Here is a 5,834-nt window from a genome sequence, read left to right as displayed (position 1 = left end):
TGTTATTATTTGCTCCCTGCCTCATTAATCTTGTCTCTACATTTCTTCAACGACAAATACAAAAAATTCCTAACCAAACTATCAATTAGCTCCTGTTACAGGATTACCAGCCGCTGCCCACAGATGAGCCACTGCCCACAGAGCAACCTGGTGCAAACATTTACCAAGTGGATCCCGATGGTGAAAGCCAGCTACCCCCATTGACAACGCCCCTAGACAGCAGGAAGTAGCCTAAGAGACACAACGCCCTCATTCCCTTTTCATCATTGGCTTCCCCTTCCCTTTTTCTTTCCTTCTCTTTATAATATAAAAAGGGAGTATGTTAGCATCCAGAACCTGCAGCAGATATGGGCGGGTCCACAGACCTGTTGCCAGGACAATGGCCACCATATTCCCAGAATCCATTGGGTTCAACTCCCACCTTTACCTGGGACTACTACATCACAGCCTATATATATGAGACAATTCCTCCATTTCTCTCTCTTTTTCTTCTGTCTCTCTCCTCTCTCTTTCTGCGCCACTACCCCCTTACTCCCTCTCAATTAAACCTCTTGCACATGGAACTGTCTAAGCCTGGTGTCTGGAGATGCGTCCCGCCTTGACTCAAACCCATCACCCTCCAAAAAAACAACGAACAAACAAACAAACAAAAACAACACGAACAAACCCCTGTTGCCTTCCCCCTCCCCATGCTAGCCTCCCTACCCTCTCCCACATATAGGCCCCGGGCATTCCCTGACACTGGGGCACAGAATCTTCACAGGGCCAAGGACCTCTCCTCCCATTGATGATCGACTTTTCAATCCTCTAATATATGCATGCTGCCAAAACAATCAGTCCTGTTGCCTCTTCTCCCTTCTGCCTGAAAGCCTTGAGTGAGCTGACAGCTTCTCTGCCTGAGCTCCGAAAGGAGCTTACTCCTGGGACTGAATCCGGCCACCTGTGGTGAGAAACAATGGCCCACAACACTGCAGATCCTCCTGAAACCAAAAGACTCACAGCTAGCTCCTGCCATGCGTTCTGTTTGAGGATATCATTGACCATAAACAGACTGACCACCTGAGAAAGGAATCCGCTAAGAACCTGGTGTCTCCACGACTGCTGTTATATTTATCTTATGCATATATTATGTTTCGATATTGTGGTTTCACTTTTGTGCCTGGATATATAAACCCATTGCACCCTGAGTAAAGTGTCGTTTTGATACATTTACTTAGCATCCCTCCCCTCCGTGTTTTTGTTCTCCGCCCGTTTGATTTCACAGATCTAGCCCAATTTCCAGTCTGAAGTAACCCACTGACCTGAGTAGATCTGCTGGCCGGAATTCTACACAGTCCCACCATATATAATCCTTGGTTGGTGGTTGAGTCCCTAGGAGCTCTGAGGGTACTAGTTAGTTCATATTGTTGTTCGTCCTTAGGGGCTGCAAACCCCTCAGCTCCATAGGCCCTTTCTCTAACTCCTTCATTGGGGACACTGTACTCAGTTCAATGGATGGCTGTGAGCCTCTACAGCTGTGTTAGTCAGGTACTGTCAGAGTGTAAGGAGCATGTAAGGCCTGAAGGCCAAGAAGGCTAAGATGAAATATTAAGTGACAAGTGAATAAAATGAAAGTATGTGTGAAATGGATAAGCTTACTGCAAGGCAGTAACCCAGAGTGGAATCCCAGATAAAGACAGAGGGCTGCACGAAGCCCAACGTGCAGACATAGACAGAGGTAAGCAAAGAGCTTAAAAACCACGGCCAGAAGCGACCAAGCTGGAGACGAGATGGCCTGCTGAATCCATGCAGCTCAGACTCAGACTCTCGCCTCCCTCCTTCTGACCCAGACTCTCGCCTTCCACTCCTGATAAGGTGCTCACACAACCAACGCCCAAGAAGTCGTCGGGAGCCCGAGCCTGCAAAGCAGAGACAGGTCGTATATCTCTTAGCTTATGATGTTAGAATGTTAGGATGTTTGGAATTGTTCTGCTAGTAATACTAGTGATTGCTATGTTATTTTAGTGTGTAATTTGTGTGATACAGCCTGATATAGTACATAAAAGCTCTTTTAGCACCACATCTGACTCCTTGTCTTCTGTCATAATTGCTGAGGGGCGTCCACCAGCTGAAACCATAGGCTGGTCACCCTAAGTGCTCCTGACACAGAGCCTCTCAGAAGACAGCTATATCAGGCTGGCTTGTCCTTTCTTCAGTCTCTGCTCCTTAGTTAGGCTCTGCAACTCCTTCAATGGGTATTTGGTTCCCCCTTTTTAAGAAGGAATGAAATGCCCACTTTTTGGTCTTCCTTCTTGAGTTTCTTGTGGTTTGTGGGTTGTTCTTCCCGTATTCAAAACTTCTGGGCTAATAACCACTTATCAGAGAGTGCATACCATGTGTGTTCTTTTGTGATTGGGTTACCTCACTCAGGATGATATTCTCTAGATCCATCCATTTCCCTAAGAATTTCATAAATTCATTGTTTTTAATAGCTGAGTAGTACTCCACTGTGTAGATGTACCATTATTACTGTATCCATTCCTCTGTTAAGGGACATCTGGGTTGTTTCCAGTTTCTGGCTATTATAAATAAGGCTGCTATGAACATGGTGGAGCATGTGTCCTTATTACATGTTGGAGCATTTTCTGGGTATATGCCCAGGAGTGCAGACCCCATCTCTTCACCTCTTTTCTCCCTCCAGTTATAAATCTACACCCCCTTGCTTTAGAAGCTTGGCTGTTAATTCCCTCCATTCCACATTCAGACTCTGTCTCCATTCCCCACTTTCTCTCTCAAACCAAAACACCAAAACCAACCAACCAAAAACAAACAAAAAAACCCTCCTTAATTGAATAAGTATCTAAAAACTAGACCAGTTTGTCACTGTCTAGGGAAATAGCTTTCAAGTGCTACTTAAACAACAAAAATATTTTTGAGATGTTAATTACATATGGTCCTGAGCACATAAGATTATAAAGAATGGCAGCAGCTGGGGGACAGACACAGAAAAACAGAAAGTTCAAGGCCAGCCTGGACTACATAGAAAGATACTGTCTCTAGACAGACAAACAGAGACAGGTAGACAAACAGACAATCTGGTAAGGTGGCTTAGTGGGGAAAGGCACTGCAGAGTTAACCTAATGACTTAAGTTCCTTGCTCACAACCCACATAAAGGTGGTGAGAGAGAACTGACTCTATAAAGTTGTTCTCTGAGCTCCACATGTGAGCTGGGGCAGGTTCCCTCTCCCCACAAAAAGACACATAATACACAATAAATAAAATAAAATTTAAAATACATTATAGGACCCAAAAGAGGGTTTGGTGGGTGGAGGCATCTCCCACCAAGTCTTACAGCCTAAGTTCAGTGTGGCCCCAAATGGTGAAGCAAGAAAACAACTCCTTAAATAAGCTGTCCACAGACCTTCAAATGTATGTATGAGAGACACATGGGTGCATTCATTTTCAAACAAAACAAACACAAAATGAATTAACTAAATGAGATTGGGAGAAGAAAGCTAGCCTTCTTGACTTGCCCCCTCAGGGAACTCAGCTGTGCTTCAGAATAACTTTAAAGTGGATTGCTCTAAGAGAGGGGAATTATGGGAGACATAAATATCAAGGGAAACTGCCTTACCTGTAGATATTACAAATGAGGGGTAAATGGAAACAAGAAAGTTTAGACCTGCTCCTAAGACAGCTCTCTGTTTTTGATCTTTCATGTTCCTAGTCATAATTATGGAGGCATTACGATCTGGGCCAAGCTTCAGGGGGCAGGGCGGGGTGGAGAAGAAGGAAAAGAAAGTGGAATAGAAAACCAGAGGATGAGTCATAGAGAACGGGATCTTTATACCAGAACTAGAGCCAAATAAAAGATGCATGAACAGGATTGTGCAGCATCACAGTAAGTGGCCAACACTCAAAGACCCAATTCTACCCCAGTACACCAAAAATAAAGACATTCTTACCGCTTTGAAACCAGAACCAGAGAGCACTTTTGTGCTGTTAATGTTGACTTTAACTTGCTGTTTAACCTTTGAACATGTGTGTGTGTGTGTGTGTGTGTGTGTGTGTGTGTGTGTGCGCGTGCGCGTGTGCATGTGTTTGTGTGTGTGTGTGCGCGTGGGTGTGCGTGTGTGCGTATGTATGTGTGTGTGCGCACGTGTGTGTATGTGTGTTTGTGTTGTACATGTGTGTGTGTTTATGAGTGTGTGACTATGACAGCTAGTATGATGCCACTTATTTTTTGCCTTGGTTTTTGAGACAAAGTCTGTCACTGACCTGGTAGCTCACTGCTTCAGCTAGATACACCACTGTAACCATGACGTTTGATTAATAGGACTTAGAGTCAAACACACCATGAATTTTGTTTTATCTCCCTCAGTTCTCTAGTGGGACAGGGCAGCTTTTCTTTGTCTATTAATTGAAAAATGCGATGTAGTTTCTGAGGTGGTACATAGCTGTAACACCAGCAGCTGAAAGGTAGAGGCAGGGAGATTAAAGCTAGACAGGCCACATAGCTACATCCTGTCTCAAACAGGTTGTTGACACTCTGGTCACAGAAAACAGCATTCAGTCCTCTGAACAGTTCATGCTCCTCCTGCTCCTGCTGTTCCTGCTCCTGCTCCTGCTCTTCCTCCTCTTCCTCTTCCTCCCACTCTTCCTGCTCCTCCTCTTCCTCCTGCTCCTCCTGCTCCTCTTCTTCCTCCTCCTGCTCCTCCTTCTCCTCCTCCTGCTCCTCCTCCTCCTCTTGCTTCTCCTTCTCCTCCTCCTGCTCCTCCTCCTCCTCCTCTTGCTCCTCCTGCTCCTTCTCCTCTTCCTCCTCCTCCTGCTCCTCCTCTTGTTCCTCCTGCTCCTCCTCCTGCTCCTCCTTCTCCTCCTCCTGCTCCTCCTTCTGCTCCTCCTGCTCCTCCTCCTTCTCATCATTAATGGAGAACATGTAGTGAGAGAGCCACTTGTGGCCAGTGTCCATTCCTCTTATGTCTCTAGTTTGTTTACTCATAGAAGTTTCACCCCTTTGGCGAGAGCCTGACAGTGACAGAGTCAGTGGAGTGAGTGGAGCTGGAGTTCACAGCCCAGCTTTGTTCAGACAGATTATCCAGAAAGTCTGTCCTGGCCTCATTATAAGTGAGCCATGAGCCGCAGGAGCAGTTCCCAGACACTGACTTTGTACATCTTACACAATGACATATATCACTATCCAATTCTGGGGAAGTCCTTCCCTATTCTGATGCATTCAAAGGATTCTTCTTAGACTAAGTTCTTCGTAAGAGGGACAGTTGGGGCTGGGGAGATGGTTCAGTGGCTTGCCGTGAAATGATGGGAACCTAGGTTCAAATCCCCAGAGTCCACATAAAAAAGAGACCCATTGGTAAGCATCCGTAATCCCATGCCTACTACAAGGAGATGGGAGGTGAGTCAGGAGAAGCCATGAAGCCTCTCAGGTCAGCTAGCCTGTAATATAAAGTGGGGAACAATAAAAGAGATACTGTTTCAAACAAGATGGACACCTAATGCTGACCTCTGACCTCCACATGCTTGCCATGTTCCTCGTCTTTACATTCACACTTGCTAATATGCACATGGGCACACATATTAAACACTGTATATGTATACATACAAGTAAAAATAAAAGGAGAGAAAGAAAGTCGCCTCTGGGGATGTAGCTCCCCAGTTGGTGTAATGTTTGACAAGGTTAGACAAAGTCCTAGGTTTGAACCCAGCACTTGTTTAAAAAGAAAGCATCAGGCATGGTGTGTGTGCCTTTAATCTTAGCACAGGTGGAGGGAAGAGGCTCATTGGGTTCATACACACTAACCTGAGGTATACAGGACCATGGAGTGGGGGGGAGGGAGGG

This window comes from Mastomys coucha, unplaced genomic scaffold (genome assembly GCF_008632895.1).
Source record: "Mastomys coucha isolate ucsf_1 unplaced genomic scaffold, UCSF_Mcou_1 pScaffold7, whole genome shotgun sequence".
NCBI lineage: Eukaryota > Metazoa > Chordata > Mammalia > Rodentia > Muridae > Mastomys > Mastomys coucha.
This window is presented reverse-complemented; position numbering follows the sequence as displayed.